The sequence below is a fragment of the Tachypleus tridentatus genome, chromosome 9 (assembly GCF_004210375.1).
Source record: "Tachypleus tridentatus isolate NWPU-2018 chromosome 9, ASM421037v1, whole genome shotgun sequence".
Classification (NCBI taxonomy): Eukaryota; Metazoa; Arthropoda; class Merostomata; order Xiphosura; family Limulidae; genus Tachypleus; species Tachypleus tridentatus.
In genome coordinates this window covers 168,187,597-168,204,490 of record NC_134833.1, presented here as the reverse complement: position 1 = coordinate 168,204,490, position 16,894 = coordinate 168,187,597, and the positions used below count along the sequence as shown (strand labels likewise).

Genomic DNA, 16,894 nt, shown 5'->3' with positions numbered 1-16,894 from the left:
CCAGCTTAAATAGATGTTAATGTCAGACAGTAGAAGATCTCATCCAGCTTCAAATAGATGTTGATGTCAGACAGTAGAAGATCTATCCAGCTTGGGGCCAGATGTTGATGTCAGACAGTAGAAGATCTATCCAATCCTTCCAGCTAATAGATGTTGATGTCAGACGGTACAAGATCTATTCAGCTTGGGGCCAGATGTTGATGTCAGACGGTACAAGATTCTATACAGCTTAAATAGATGTTAATGTCAGACAGTAGAAGATCTCGTCCAGCTTAAATAGAATGTTTAATGTCAGACAGTAGAAGATCTATCCAGCTTAAATAGATGTTGAATGTCAGACAGTACAAGATCTATCCAGCTTAAATAGATGTTGATGTCAGACGGTACCAAGATCTATCCAGCTAAATAGATGTTAATGTCAGACAGTACAAGATCTATCCAGCTTAAATAGATGTTAATGCCAGGGACAGTAGAAGATCTATCCAGCTTAAATAGATGTTAATGTCAGACAGTACAAGATCTATCCAGCTTAAATAGATGTTAATGTCAGAGAAAGTACAAGATCTGTCCAGCTTAAATAGATGTTGATGTCAGACAGAAGATCTATCCATCTTAAATAGATGTTGATGTCAGACAGTACAAGATCTGTCCATCCTAAATAGATGTTAATGTCAGACAGTAGAAGATCTATACAGCTTAAATAGATGTTAATGTCAGACAGTAGAAGATCTGTCCAGCTTAAATAGATGTTAATGTCAGACAGTAGAAGATCTGTCCATCTTAAATAGATGTTAATGTCAGAGAAAGTACAAGATCTGTCCATCCTAAATAGATGTTAATGTCAGACAGTAGAAGATCTCATACAGCTTAAATAGATGTGTTAATGTCATGACAGTAGAAGATCTGTCCAGCTTAAATAGATGTTAATGTCAGACAGTAGAAGATCTATCCATCTTAAATAGATGTTGATGTCAGACAGTACAAGATCTGTCCATCTTAAATAGATGTTAATGTCAGAGAGTACAAGATCACGTCCATCCTAAATAGATGTTAATGTCAGACAGTACAAGATCTGTCCATCTTAAATAGATGTTGTGTCATGCGGTACAAGATCTGTCCATCTTAAAATAGATGTTAATGTCAGAGAGTACAAGATCTATCCAGCTTAAATAGATGTTAATGTCAGACAGTACAATATCTATTCAGCCTTAATAGATGCCATGATGTCAGACAGTACAAGATCTATCCAGCTTAAATAGATGTTAATGTCAGACAGTACAAGATCTGTCCAGCTTTAAATAGGATAGCTTGATGTCAGACAGTACAAGATCTATTCATGTTTTAAATAGATGTTGATGTCAGACAGTACAAGATCTATTCAGCTTAAATAGATGTTAATGTCAGACAAGCAGAAATCTGAAATGTACAAGCAATATGAAATACAAATTATATATATAATGTTTAGTGTTCATGGTATTAATGTTTAATATTCCTATGGTATTTTGTAATGCTCAAAATACAATATTTTAATAGTCTATTCATGTTATGCACAACAGTTTTTTTACACATCTAACAGTTGTACATAACATGAATAGTAACCTTATGTTTTGTGTTATATTTGTAATAATTCTATCATGTGGTGTACAATATTTTTAATAGTAATCTTTATGTTATATGTAATATTTGTAATAATTCTTTAATGTGATGTACAATATCTTTAATAGTACCTTTATGTTATATGTAATATTTGTAATAATTCTTTCATGTGGTGTACAATGTTTTAATAGCACCTTTATATTTTTGTGTACAATGTTTTAATAGTATCTTTGTTATATGTAATATGTGTAATAATTCTTTAATGTGATGTGTACAATATCTTTAATAGTACCTTTATGTTATATGTAATATTTGTAATAATTCTTTAATGATGTACAATATCTTTAATAGTACCTTTATGTTTATATGTAATATTTGTAATAATTCTTTCATGTGGTATACAATATTTTAATAGCACCTTTATGTTTTGTGTAATATTTCTTATAATTCTTTCATGTGGTGTATAATATTTTAGTAGTACCTTTATGTTGTGTAATATTTCTTATAATTCTTTCATGTGGTGTACAATATGTTTTTAGTAGTACCTTTATGTTTTGTGTAATATTTGTTATAATTCTTTCATGTGGTGTACAATATTTTAGTAGTACCTTTATGTTTTGTGTAATATTTGTTATAATTCTTTCATGTGGTGTACAAATGTTTTAATAGTAAACCTTTATATTTTGTGTACAATGTTTTAATAGTACCTTTGTTATATTTAATGTGTAATAATTCTTTAATGTGATGTACAATATCTTTAATAGTACCTTTATGTTATATGTAATATTTGTAATAATTCTTTCATGTGGTATAAACAATATTTTAATAGCAACCATTATATTTTGTGTACAATATTTTAATAGTAAATTTGTTATATGTAATATTTGTAATAATTGTTTCATGTGGTATACAATATTTTAATAGCACCTTTATATTTTGTGTACAATGTTTTTAATAGGAACTTTATGTTATATGTAATATTTGTATTAATTCTTTCATATATGGTGTACAATATTTTTTAATAGTACCTTTATGTTTTGTGTAATATTTGTAATAATTCTTTCATGTGGTGTACAAAATTTTAATAGTACCTTTATGTTTTGTGTAATATTTGTTAATTCTTTCATGTGGTGTACAATATTTTTAATAGTACCTTTATATTTTGTGTACAATATTTTAATAGTACCTCTTTATTTGGTGTACAATATTTTAATAGTAAATTTGTTATGTCATATTTGTAATAATTCTTTCATGTGGTATACAATATTTTAATAGCACCTTTATATTTTGTGTACAATGTTTTTAATAGGAACTTTATGTTATATGTAATATTTGTATTAATTCTTTCATATGGTGTACAATATTTTTTTAATAGTACCTTTATGTTTTGTAACATTTGTAATAATTCTTTCATGTGGTGTACAAAATTTTAATAGTACCTTTATGTTTTGTGTAATATTTGTTAATTCTTTCATGTGGTGTACAATATTTCTAGTAGTAATATTTTATGTACAATATTTTTAATAGTAACTTTGTTATATGTAATATTTGTAATAATTCTTTCATGTGGTGTACAATATTTTTAATAGTACCTTGTTATATTTAATATGTGTAATAATTTTTAATGTGATGTACAATATCTTTAATAGTATCTCTTTATGTTATATTTAATATGTGTAATAATTCTTTAATGTGATGTACAATATCTTTAATAGTATCTTTAAGTTATATGTAATATTTGTAATAATTCTTTCATGTGGTATACAATATTTTAATAGCACCTTTATATTTTGTGTACAATGTTTTTAATAGGAACTTTATGTTATATGTAATATTTGTATTAATTCTTTCATGTGGTGTACAATATTTTTAATAGTACTTTATGTTATATGTAATATTTGTAATAATTCTTTCATGTGGTGTACAATATTTTTAATAGTACCTTTATGTTTTGTGTAATATTTGTAATAATTCTTTCATGTGGTGTACAATATTTTTAATAGTAACTTTCATGTTAAACACATGATTTTTAATATTCTTATAATGTTTGTAACAGTTCTCTCATACTGTATGGTACAGTGTTTTTATTTATTCCTTTCTATATAGTACAATCTTACAAGTGTACACAGCAGGTATGTTTGATATAAAATATTAATTTTCATTAGCAGGTTTTAAATAATAAATCTTACTTTAATATTTACTTGTGTATATATATATATTAGGTGAATAAAGTAAAAGGTTTTATGTTAGATAATAAGGAATGGAACATTTATATTTTCATCAGATAATCCCTAGCCTTGTCTTTACAGGTTGATGGAAATATATTAGAGGATCGATACAAGAGTTTTCAGAAGAGAAACATTATTGAACCCAGAGTTAGACAAAAGTAAGATTTTATATCCAGTAACCATTGTAAGAGATTTCTGTTTAAAATTTTTGAGTTATTGAAAATTACTTGCTGTGTATGGAAAAAAACTGCCATATTGATTTTTTTATATAAATTTTCTTGCAGGATGAAACGAAAATACAAGTTGAAGAAATTAGAGAAGAGAAGCCACCGAGAGTTTAAATAGTTGAATTTTTGTTTGAAAATCTAGGTTAGAAAGGTGAATAAATTTTGTTGTAAAAAATGTGTTTATTTATCTGCAGAATATCTAAGAAGACTCAACTGGCTAGAATTTTTTTTACAAGTTTTTAAACAGAAAATGTCTTGTACTTCTGTCAAATTCATCAACCATACTGCCAAACAACCAGTCTCAAATCAGGTTGGATACATGTGAATCATCCAGTAAAGCACCCATACACTATTGGCATTCTAGTGTATAAGACATTTCATTGAAAGATGGTTTCATCATGTCCATACTCACTTTATACTTAAATAAAGAACTATTATTAGTTTCACATTAAATTGAAATTTTTGATTTATTTTTAAAAACAACAACAAAATTCCAGACAGTCAATGCAACATCATGCTGGATGCAAATAATATAAAGTTAACAATTACTATTACACATACTTATTTAACCAAGGATGAGTACACAGTCACTGTAAATGTTTCAAGTGGTTATTATCTGCATCTGGCTAGAGTGGTAAATGTTAAAATTTGGTCTTTATACTGAAAAAAAACCTCTAATGCCACACTGAACGAGGTAGTAAAACAGTGTTGGTTACTGGCTTTACTGAGATGTTCAGCAAGACTGGGGTCAGAATGTTCTACTGAATAACTGAACGAGGTAGTAAATCAGTGTTGGTTACTGGCTTTACTGAGATGTTCAGCAAGACTAGGGTCAGAATGTTCTACTGAATAACTGAACGAGGTAGTAAATCAGTGTTGGTTACTGGCTTTACTGAGATGTTCAGCAAGACTAGGGTCAGAATGTTCTACTGAATAACTGAACGAGGTTGCAAAACAGTGTTGGTTACTGGCTTTACTGAGATGTTCAGCAAGACTAGGGTCAGAATGTTCTACTGAATAACTGAACGAGGTAGTAAAACAGTGTTGGTTACTGGCTTTACTGAGATGTTCAGCAAGACTAGGATCAGAATGTTCTACTGAATAACTGAACGAGGTAGTAAAACAGTGTTGGTTACTGGCTTTACTGAGATGTTCAGCAAGACTAGGGTCAGAATGTTCTACTGAATAACTGAACGAGGTAGTAAAACAGTGTTGGTTACTGGCTTTACTGAGATGTTCAGCAAGACTAGGGTCAGAATGTTCTACTGAATAACTGAACGAGGTAGTAAAACAATGTTGGTTACTGGCTTTACTGAGATGTTCAGCAAGACTAGGGTCAGAATGTTTTACTGAATAACTGAACGAGGTAGTAAAACAGTGTTGGTTACTGGCTTTACTGAGATGTTCAGCAAGACTAGGGTCAGAATGTTCTACTGAATAACTGAACGAGGTAGTAAAACAGTGTTGGTTAGTGGCTTTACTGAGATGTTCAGCAAGACTAGGGTCAGAATGTTCTACTGAATAACTGAACGAGGTAGTAAAACAGTGTTGGTTACTGGCTTTACTGAGATGTTCAGCAAGACTAGGGTCAGAATGTTCTACTGAATAACTGAACGAGGTAGTAAAACAGCGTTGGTTACTGGCTTTACTGAGATGTTCAGCAAGACTAGGGTCAGAATGTTCTACTGAATAACTGAACGAGGTTGCAAAGCAGTGTTGGTTACTGGCTTTACTGAGATGTTCAGCAAGACTGGGGTCAGAATGTTCTACGAATAAAGATTCCAATTGTGTTTGTGTATCAACCAAGGTTCAAAGTTCAATGAATAACTTAACACATGAAAAGCCAAGCAGCCAACTGTAGTTATTTAACTGAAGAGAAAAATACTTGGTATTGCCATTTTAGCCTAAAACTTAACCAGATAACCAAACAGCATTATTCTATTACATTTTATTGTTTACTCAGCTGGACAACAGAAGAAACACTTCAAGTTTAATTTAATTTAAATGACAGTTTTATGCAAACAATAAAATTTGAATAGGAAAAGCCCAAATTTAACAATTTTGTTTCCTCATGGAAGAACAAGTTAGTTGTGATCACAGATGTAAATAACTGGTTTGTTAGAAGTCAGTTTAAGTATATGATCAGTAATGTTTCTTCACATGAGATACTGAGGTCTGTCATACACACATTAATGAATACAGTATACAAATTAACACGTTTTATCTTTTGTTATTATAAATTTATTTAAGCATTTTACAGTAACCTTAAGAAGAAAACAAATATATAGAATAGAACTTGTAACTGTCTTAACTAACACAATGAATTACAAAATGTGTATTAATTTGCTCTTCCTTACTGCTGTGAAAGTTATCTCCAGATCCACAAACCTAGAACACAAAAAAATCAGTGAAAAAGGTTCTTTTTTTACTAATTTCTGGTAAATGATAAATTAATTTCTAAATATGTCTTTAATAATAAAATATTAAATAATACACATAGAAAGATGTAGAGATTTCTTATATCACTAATTTATTTGACAATTTTTTTAAAATTTTCTCTTGAACACCTGTACAGCAGGATGATCACTAAAATCATTACTTGGTTTGTTAAGTTGTTCCTCAAAGTTAGGTACAACAGGATGATCACTAAAATCATTACCTGGTTTGTTAAGTTGTTCCTCAAACTTAGGTACAACAGGATGATCACTAAAATCATTACCTGGTTTGTTAAGTTGTTCCTCAAACTTAGGTATAGCAAGATGATCACTAAAATCATTACCTGGTTTGTTAAGTTGTTCCTCAAACTTAGGTACAACAGGATGATCACTAAAATCATTACCTGGTTTGTTAAGTTGTTCCTCAAACTTAGGTACAGCAGGATGATCACTAAAATCATTACCTGGTTTGTTAAGTTGTTCCTCAAACTTAGGTACAGCAGGATGATGACTAAAATCATTACCTGATTTGTTAAGTTGTTCCTCAAACGTAGGTACAACAGGATGATCACTAAAATCATTACCTGGTTTGTTAAGTTGTTCCTCAAACTTAGGTACAGCAGGATGATGACTAAAATCATTACCTGATTTGTTGTTGTTCCTCAAACGTAGGTACAACAGGATGATCACTAAAATCATTACCTGATTTGTTAAGTTGTTCCTCAAACTTAAGTACAGCAGGATGATCACTAAAATCATTACCTGGTTTGTTAAGTTATTTTTCAAGCTTCAGATGGGGGAAGTTCAGGTGAATTATTACTTGTGTTAGATATCTCATCCTCTGACTGTTGCTAAAATGAAAATAAATCAACATTAACTGAATAAGAAAAGGTTCTAACAGAAAAGCTCTTTGAACTGTAGAATATTTATTTTCAAGTCTGTAATTACCTTCTGTATATAGTTTACTAGCAGAGCCTGATAATCTATTTGAACCGTAGTTTTAAGGCTAGATCTAATAGTAGTGGTCTGCCTCAAGAATAAAGATGTGGTTTTACTGACAAACATATTGTCTGCATATTGTTTGTTTGAACTTACATTAATGGGTACGTACTCTGAATTCTCCCTCTTTCTTTTACTCAAGAAATATATCAGTAGCACTGGACTCAAATATACAATAAATAGGTTCAGGAGCAGTTCTTCATATATGGTAGTAACTCTAACACGTTCTTTACTGCAAAAGAGAGCATCAAATAAACAGAAATGTAAATCTACCTAAAACATATTTATGTTTGAGAAAATAAATGTGTACACATATATAACCATAAATTTTAAGCCTTAAACAAACCAAATTAAAATTAAACAAAATATGTTGCATATTTTTAAAATGATCATAGGGTGCAAGTTACAACATGGGATTATAAAATGTATCCTAGGTTTTGGAGGTGACTGAGGAAGTAGGACCCACAGTGTGATGGGGATACACTGTCTATCAGTCTTAACTTCCAGTTTGCTAGTCTCAAATAAGAAGATTAGAAATTCAGAAAATAGGAGAGCGAGATGTGAGTGTCAATCCCACATCTGTATCACCCTTCATGGCCTGTAGACAGTTATGGGAAGGTGACTGCTCTCCCAAGTTAAAGTAAGAATAAGAAAAACATAAAAAGATGAAAATTAAATAAAATTAAAAATTAATGAATAAAATAAAAGGTAGGAAAAATAAGGTACTACTATTTTGGGGTAAGTAAGATAAAACTTGCTTCTTGAAGTTAGCATTCCTGCCCCTTAATATGGTTGAGGCATTACATCAGTAAAGTGATAGTTTACAGTGACTGTCATGCTTTCATGTGCAGCTCAAGGTGTATGTCTACATAAAGTAGTGCCAAGTTCTTAAATAACCTTATTTGTAACTAAAAATTATTATCAATAATATTTCTTTTATTTTATTTCTATTTATTACAGAATAATTTAATAAGTCTATTTAAAATTTCTTTATTAAATACATCAACTACTAGTTTCCGTATCAGTATATCAACATTATCAATAAAATATTGGAACTTGTTACAGTATTTACAATATCTAAATAACTGTGAAGTTGTAATGTTTTTAATATATTGGTATGGTATATTGCTATGTAAGGAGGGTAAACCATGAATTGGAAAATAAAAATCTTTTCTTTTGACAAAAATACTCAAATGCTTGAATACTAATTACCTGATCACACTTAGACATTCTAGAATAGGTTGGTTGTTTTTTATTATTCAAAATGTATGTCTTTTATTGTTAATACTTAAATTTTCTATTTTATCAAGTAAAATATTAAGTTATTTATTTAATAATACACCCAGTTGTTTGATAACTGTTTTTACTGAATTGGAAATAAATCTAAATTTAATTGGAGATTTATGTAATTTTGGAATAGCATAAAGAAATGGCAAATCTACATAAGAATTATGTTTAGAAGAAAGTTTATTAAAAGATTTAATGAAATTATTAATTACTATATCTTTTGATTGGTTGAGAAGGTTAAAAGTTTGTGTATTAGTAATTTCTGCATAATTAATGCATAGAACTTTTTATAAATTCTACCAGTATTACAGTTATCTTTATCATTCTACCAGTATTACAGTTAACTTTATCAATAGGATCTATAACATATTTTTCTTGCAGTTCTTTAATCGTACTTTTAGCTGATTAAATGATAAATCTATATATTTTTTAAATATATGTAGGATAATTTTATTTTTATTTTTTAAGTATATTAAAATTTTATTCTAAAAACCTTCCAGGTGGATAAGCTGTAATATAATTAAGTTTTAAAATATATTCATCAGTATTTTTTCAAGATGTTTTAGAAGATTATTTTATTACATTTTGTTGCTATTCTGTATTTAGTTCCTTTTTGATTACTTGACATATTTTATCTTTTATAATATCTAAATTACCAGTAATAATATGTGTATGAAAAATATCAACAAACTATTTTCAAATTTACAAGGTAAATTATTAACATAATCTACATTTAAATTAGCTAAAAACGTTTATAATTATATATTATTGAACCAATCGAAACTTCATATTTATAACTGATCGTAGGTCTTAAGTTTTTACAAGGAAAATTGTTGTTTATAGATTGATGAATAATTTTAGAAATCTGAAAATCATTGAATATTTTTGTCTAAAATTAATTACCAAACATGAAGATTTTACTTTCCATTTCTCTTTTTCAAAACTTGAAACACCATTAACTTTCAGTTGATATTTTATAATTTCTTGTTTTGAATGATCATTTAAAAAGTTATATTTATTTAGTACATTAATTAATATTTTTATTTTGGGAAAATTAAGTTCATAAATCTTTTCAAAATGTAGTTTATGTATACTAATGTTAGTATAAAAACTATTATCTAAACAGAATTCTGAAAAATTAACCCATTTTACTTTATTATTTCCTTTACCTCTAATTTTCTTATGTTTATTAATAGTTATCTATAAAGAAAAAAATTAGCAACACAATAATCATTGCTCAAATTCAAAGTAGTAGAATTATTGAAATCTTGGTTTAATTTAAAAGGATATAATGTTTTTAGTTTTAAAATGTAAAAGTTTTCTCTTTGGAGTCTATTGGTGTCTTCATTAACTATTTCTAATATAGTTATCTTAACCGAGGTAAAAGGATGAATCCTGAAATGTTTCAATTCTGTAGAATTCATTAAATTCTTTTTAACTTAAGCTCTATGTAAATTTACATGTATATGTATATTACATTTCGTATGTGTTAATAAATAAATTATATTTTTTATTTTACAAAATGAATTAGTGTAAGTAATAGGGTGAAAAGTATATTTATACTGTTATGAAAATATACTTATTGAAAACTATGCAAATTCATATTTTACTTTAACTTACGGATATATTGATGATTTAATAAATAATTCTGAAATATATAATGTTATTGACACCACTTATCCAACAGAATTAGAAATTGAAAATCCTTCAATTTCTAATACAGATACACATTATTTAGATTTAGAAACTAAAGTAATTGATGAAAAGGATATAAATATTTTTGACAAAAGAATATATTTTGATTTTTCCAATTTATGGTTTAACCTCCTTACATAGAAATATGCCATACACATCTATTGTAAACATTTTAACTTTGCAGTTATTCAGATATTGTAAAATTTGTAATAAATTATATCTTATTAATAATGTTGATATATGATACAAAATTAATAGATAATATATTTAATAAAGAAACTATAAATAAAATACGAGAAATATTACTGATAATTATTTTTAGTTAAAATAATTAAATAGTTAAAATGTACAACTTGAGCTGCATATAAAAGCACAACAGTCACAGTAAACTATTGCTTTACTGGCGTTGCATTAATTAGTGCCTCTACTATACTGGGGCAGGAATGCTAACTTCAAGAGTTAAGTTTTATCTTACTTACTCCCAAATGACAGTACCTTATGTTTCATTTTATTTTATTTATTTTTCATCTTTTTATGTTTTTATTATTTTTACTTTAACTTGAGAAAGCAAAACTGTCTACAGGCAGTGAAAGGTGATATAGATGTGGAATGTTGTGGGCTTGAGCACCCACATCTCACTCTCCTAATTTCTAAATTTCTAATCTTCTTATATGAGACCAGTGAATTGGAGGGTAAGACTGAGAAACAGTGTATCTCCACTGCAATGTGGGTCCTACTTCTTCAGTCACCTCCAAAACCTAGGATACATTTATAATTCCACATTTTAACTTGTACCCTGAGATCTTTTCAAAATGTGCAACATATTTTGTTTAATTTTCATGTGTTTTGTTTATGGCTTAAAAGTTTATGGTTATAATTAATCAGAGGTTGGGATTTGCTGTTTTTAATGCAGTCGTTCCTCATGATTTATTTGGCTTCGTTTGGATGTAATTATTTAATTTCACAAATTATGTGTGTGTGTGTGTGTGTAAAAAATACATACACTGCTGGCCAAAATCTTAAGGCCAATGAACATAAAGAAAAAATATGCATTTTGCATTGTTAAACTCAACCACTTATTTGAGTAGAGCTTCGAAAGATGAAAATATGAAAAGGGAAAATAAAAATAACCTTTTTAGCATTTAGTAGGAAAAATGTGAACACTATAAAATTAGCCTAAATACTAGCTAGTCAAAGTTTAAGACCATACTGAAATGAAGCATTAATTGGTAAACACAAAACGAAACTTAGTCATTTATGTTCAAGCATTAGTGTTGTCAACATCTCCCACTGTCAATCTATGTCATGATGTAAAAACGTGGCAAAGGCTAAAAAGTTGACAGAGTTTGAACATGGCAGAATTGTTGAGCTGCAAAAGCAAGGTCTCTTTCAACGTGCCATCACTGGTGAGATTGGGTGTAGTGAAACTGCTGTTGCAAATTTCTTAAAAGACCTGAGGGATACGGAAAGAGAATCTCAAGTGGTCGGCCCAAGAAAATTTCACTGGCATTGAGCAGGAGGTTTCAATGGGTTGTTTGGCAAGACACCAGCCAATCGTTGAACCAGATTAAGGCCCTTACAGATGCAGAATGCAGCTCAAGAACAACAAGATGGCATCTACAAGAGAAAGGCTTTAAAAACTGTAAACGTCTTCAAAAGCCATGCCTCCTTCCACATCACGAAACAGCTCGGTTAATCTTTGCTGAGAGGTGTAGAAAAGTGGAAGAAGATTTTGTTCTCTGATGAGAAAATTTAACCTGGATGGTCCAGATGGCTTCCAATGTTACTGGCACAATAAGAATATTCCACTGGAGACATTTTCTATATGACACAGTGGAGGAGGTTTCATCATAATCTGGGTGCTTTCTTCTTCCATGCAACAATGGAGTTTCAGGTTATATAGGAGCATCAAACAGCATTTGGCTATATTGGCATGTTGGAGGGAGCATCCTTATTGACTGAATGCCCTCACTTGTGTGGAAATGACTGGATCTTTCAGCAAGACAACATTGCAATCCACAATGCCTGCAAGACAATGGACTTTTTCATGGCGAATAACGTGATTCTTTTGGACCATCCAGCATGTTTGCCTGAACTGAACCCCATTGAAAATGTTTGGGGGTGGATGGAAAGAGAAGTCTATAGAAGTGGACGTCAATTCCAAATAGTGCATGATCTTCGTGAAGCCATCTTCACCACTTGGAATAACATTCCAGCCAGCCTTCTGCAAACACTTATATCGACCATGCCAAAACGAATGTTTTCAGTTATTCACAATGATGGCCATGCAACTCATTACTGAGACCTCTTGTTGGGCATTTCCTACCCTGTTCAGGACTTCTTTTTGGTATGGTCTTAAACTTTTGACCAGTTAGTATTTAGGCTAATTTCATAGTGTTCACATTTTCCGTATTAAATGCTAAAAATTGTTTTTATTTTTATTTTCATTTTTCTAAGCTCTACTCAAGTAAGTGGTTGAGTCTAACAATGCAAAATACATATTGTTTCTTTATGTTCATTGGCCTTAAGATTTTGGCCAGCAGTGTATGTAATGATTCAAAAGCTTCTGAATGCCATTTCTATAAAATTCTTGGGGTTTGGAGGAAAAGAATGTAGAGAGAGCAGTTTTGACATTTTCAAGTGTTCCAAGCTCTTTTCCATCAAACTTTAGAATAGATGATAATCAGATGGGGCAAGGTCTGCAGAATAAGGAGGATGTGGAAGTTTTTCCCAGTCTACTTCTTCAATCTTTGCATATGTGATCCTTGCTGTATGGGGCCGTCCATTATCCTGGTGTAACACAACACCTTTACAACTGATCAAAGCAGGCCTCTTTTCTTTCAGTGCAACATTTAAGTGTTCTTACTGTTGACAGTAAAAGTCTAATGTAATTGTTACATTGAGTGGCAGCAACTCAAAAAGTGGATCACACCAACAGTATACCACCAAATGCTTAACAAGACTTTCCTTGGGTGAAGGTCCATTTCGGGCTGTGCTTTAGCCAGTTTACCTGCACTAAGCCCTTGTCTATGGTGCTTAACATTTTATAATATATTCATTTTTCTTCTCCAGTCACCAACCTGTCCAAAAAGGTGAGTTATGTTTATGAGAGCGCAGATAAGTGCAAATGTCCACTCTTGCTCTTAGGTTGGCTTATGTCAAATTAAGCTTCTATACTAGTTCTTCAACTGTTACAGCACAATCTTCACTAAGTGCAGCCAGCAGCAAGTCATCATTAAACTCAACAGGACAACCTGAACATGGCACATCAATTAAGCTGTAGTTACCTGAACTGAACTTCTGAAACCACCTTCGACATTTTCTTTCATTGAGAGACTCCGCACCATAAACACTTTGAATATTTTGTGTAGTTTCTGCTGCACTATTGCATTGTGTTTAAACTCATAAAGCATTATATGTCTAATATGCTCCTCAGACACATCCATCTTCATAAGGGTTTATTTGATTAATGATCTGAAAAAGTGAAGTTGGGTTAGTTTCTTTTATTTGTCTGAACATTTTATGCATGTTCTACTATATATGTTAGTCATAAAGCCTTCTACAAAGACAGAAATGATGATGACTTTCTGTATCACATTTTTGGACTTTACTTATGGGATGACTTTATATGTGTATATATAGATACACAGGCGTGCATGCACAAAAGAAAGATATGAACACCTACTGTGATAACCATCTGATGAATATTGACTTTATTGTAGGTAAGAATTTATTATATATACATATATGAAATGAATGATTACTAAAAATACATAACAAATTACTAAAACGTGCTTTTTTGTACAGATTTTTCACACTATAACTTTAATATGTACTGAAATTATATTTTTAAACATTACAAGTCTTTTGTTGACAAATGAGTCTGAATTTTTAATTAAGTATTTTTATGAGAATTTGTTCATGATATGGAATCAAAATGTTGACTTATTTGAGTGCAGAATGTTTCATGCTAAGATTAAAAATACTTCAACTGAAAATTCTCAAACATACTACATAAATATTACTTTTTTTTCCAGAATTTTTTCATGTTTTCTCTCACTCTGTGAGGGAATTGGTCAATGGACTGACCTTGTAACCACCATAAAGTGAACACCAACAAACATAAAACAAACAATCCTCACTCCTGTTTACATGACACAGTTGAAAGCAAATAACTTGTAAGTATGATCATACAGTGCAATTAACAGAACTTTCATGTACAAAGATGTATGACTGTTTACAATATATTCCTATACAAAATCTGGACTGATCCAATAAATGTAGTATGTATTTGGATGTTAGTTATCCTCCTCATGTGGTTAGGATTAAACAGTATAGGTGTAAAAGTAAATGCTTACAAATATACGTATCATTACCATTTACTCATAAATGCTTAATTTTCAGCTGTTTTTGTCAAAACATAAAACAGTTGATAAAAACTGTATAGAAAAACAATGATAGCATTTGGTATTGTTAGAAACAAACATAAGCAAGACTTCCAGGGCATTAGGTACTGTTAGAAACACACATTCAGCAAGATATCCATGGCATTAGATATTGTTAGAAACAAACATCAGCAAGATCTCCATGGCTTTAGGTATTGTTAGAAAGAAACATCAGCAAGATCTCCATGGCTTTAGGTATTATTAGAAACAAACATGAGCCAGATCTCTATGGCATTAGGTAGTGGTAGAAACAAATGTCAGCATGATCTCAATGGCATTAGGTAGTGTTAGAAACACACATTCAGCAAAATTTCTATGGCATTAGGTAGTGGTAGAAACAAATGTCAGCATGATCTCAATGGCATTAGGTAGTGTTAGAAACACACATTCAGCAAGATTTCTATGGCATTAGGTAGTGTTAAAAACAAACATCAACAAGATCTCTATGGCATTAGGTAGTGGTAGAAACAAATGTCAGCATGATCTCAATGGCATTAGGTAGTGTTAGAAACACACATTCAGCAAGATTTCTATGGCATTAGGTAGTGTTAAAAACAAACATCAGCAAGATCTCTATGGCATTAGGTAGTGGTAGAAACAAATGTCAGCATGATCTCAATGGCATTAGGTAGTGTTAGAAACACACATTCAGCAAGATTTCTATGGCATTAGGTAGTGGTAGAAACAAATGTCAGCAAGATTTCTATGGCATTAGGTAGTGTTAGAAACACACATTCAGCAAGATTTCTATGGCATTAGGTAGTGTTAGAAACACACATTCAGCAAGATTTCTATGGCATTAGGTAGTGTTAAAAACAAACATCAGCAAGATTTCTATGGCATTAGGTAGTGTTAAAAACAAATATCAGCAAGATTTCTATGGCATTAGGTAGTGTTAAAAACAAGCATCAGCAAGATCTCTATAGCATTAGGTAGTGACAAACAAACATGAGCCAGATCTCCATGGCACTAGGTATAGTTAGAAACAAACATCAGCAAGATCTACATAGCACGAGGCATTGTTAGAAACAAACGTTAACGAGATCTCCAAGAATTTATAGGAGGTACCAGTAATTAAAGAGGATGTACATAAGACTTCTGTAGGATCCATTACTATTTGTAATATCTTTATTTGTATACTCAGTATAGCAATTTTAAACATACCTTCACACAACAAACATAGTTGCTGTTCATTAGATATGAAATGTTAATGTAATTAGTTATAAGCCAGGGCTGAAAACCCTACCCATGTGTTTACACTTGCCCCAAACAATATTTTCCAATGAAATGATAAATTAAGATAAAGATTTTAAAACTGTTCCTCTTTGTTTAAAACATTATACTTTCCTAAATCAAACATATTTGCTAATATAATGATTAAATATCAGTGAGTGAGTTTTAAGAAAAGATTTTAAAATGCCATTTCTTATACACTCGAAAGAAAAGTGTGGTAACATATTTGGTGGCCCAGAAGTATGGACCCATAGGGAAAGTAAACATTATTTTCTTAAAGTTAAACAAATTCACTTCTATTGTCAGTTGTTAATGGCCTGCAATTTAAATAATAAATAAGAAAAGTGTGATTTTTCTCTATTAGTTCAGACATTTTGGATACCCAGTATATTAAATATTATCACATACACATATTTTAAAATAAATTGCTTTTAATTAATAAACAACCTTTGAAATTCACATACAATTATATAGATTTGGTCTTTCCATTTTAGATAAAAAATTACTTAAGAATAGATATCTTAATAATATAAACCAAAACATTACAGCATACGTTTCAGGATGTACAGGATAACCCTCCTCATTGTACTCTACCACTTCATATGATTCTTGTAAAGTTTTATCAATATATTGTCGTAGTAGTTTTGGCCGGTAAACCAAAATTCAATACCAAATGTTGCTACTCTACGGTTCAAAATAACACCTCCAGCTGCTTTTGTGAAACCTAGTAGTAATACAGTTATAGAAAA

General features: G+C 30.3%; 1 long non-coding RNA gene across 1 annotated transcript; it reads right to left on the bottom strand.

Moving 5' to 3' along the window:
* Positions 1 to 6,312: 6,312 nt before the first annotated feature.
* Positions 6,313 to 16,781, bottom strand: LOC143226896 (uncharacterized). Its single transcript, XR_013014805.1, has 4 exons — positions 16,699 to 16,781; positions 7,582 to 7,717; positions 7,249 to 7,337; positions 6,313 to 6,439 (listed from the first exon to the last, which is right to left on the bottom strand). It is a non-coding gene; the product is annotated as an uncharacterized LOC143226896 (long non-coding RNA).
* Between the last annotated feature and the right edge of the window lie 113 nt (positions 16,782 to 16,894).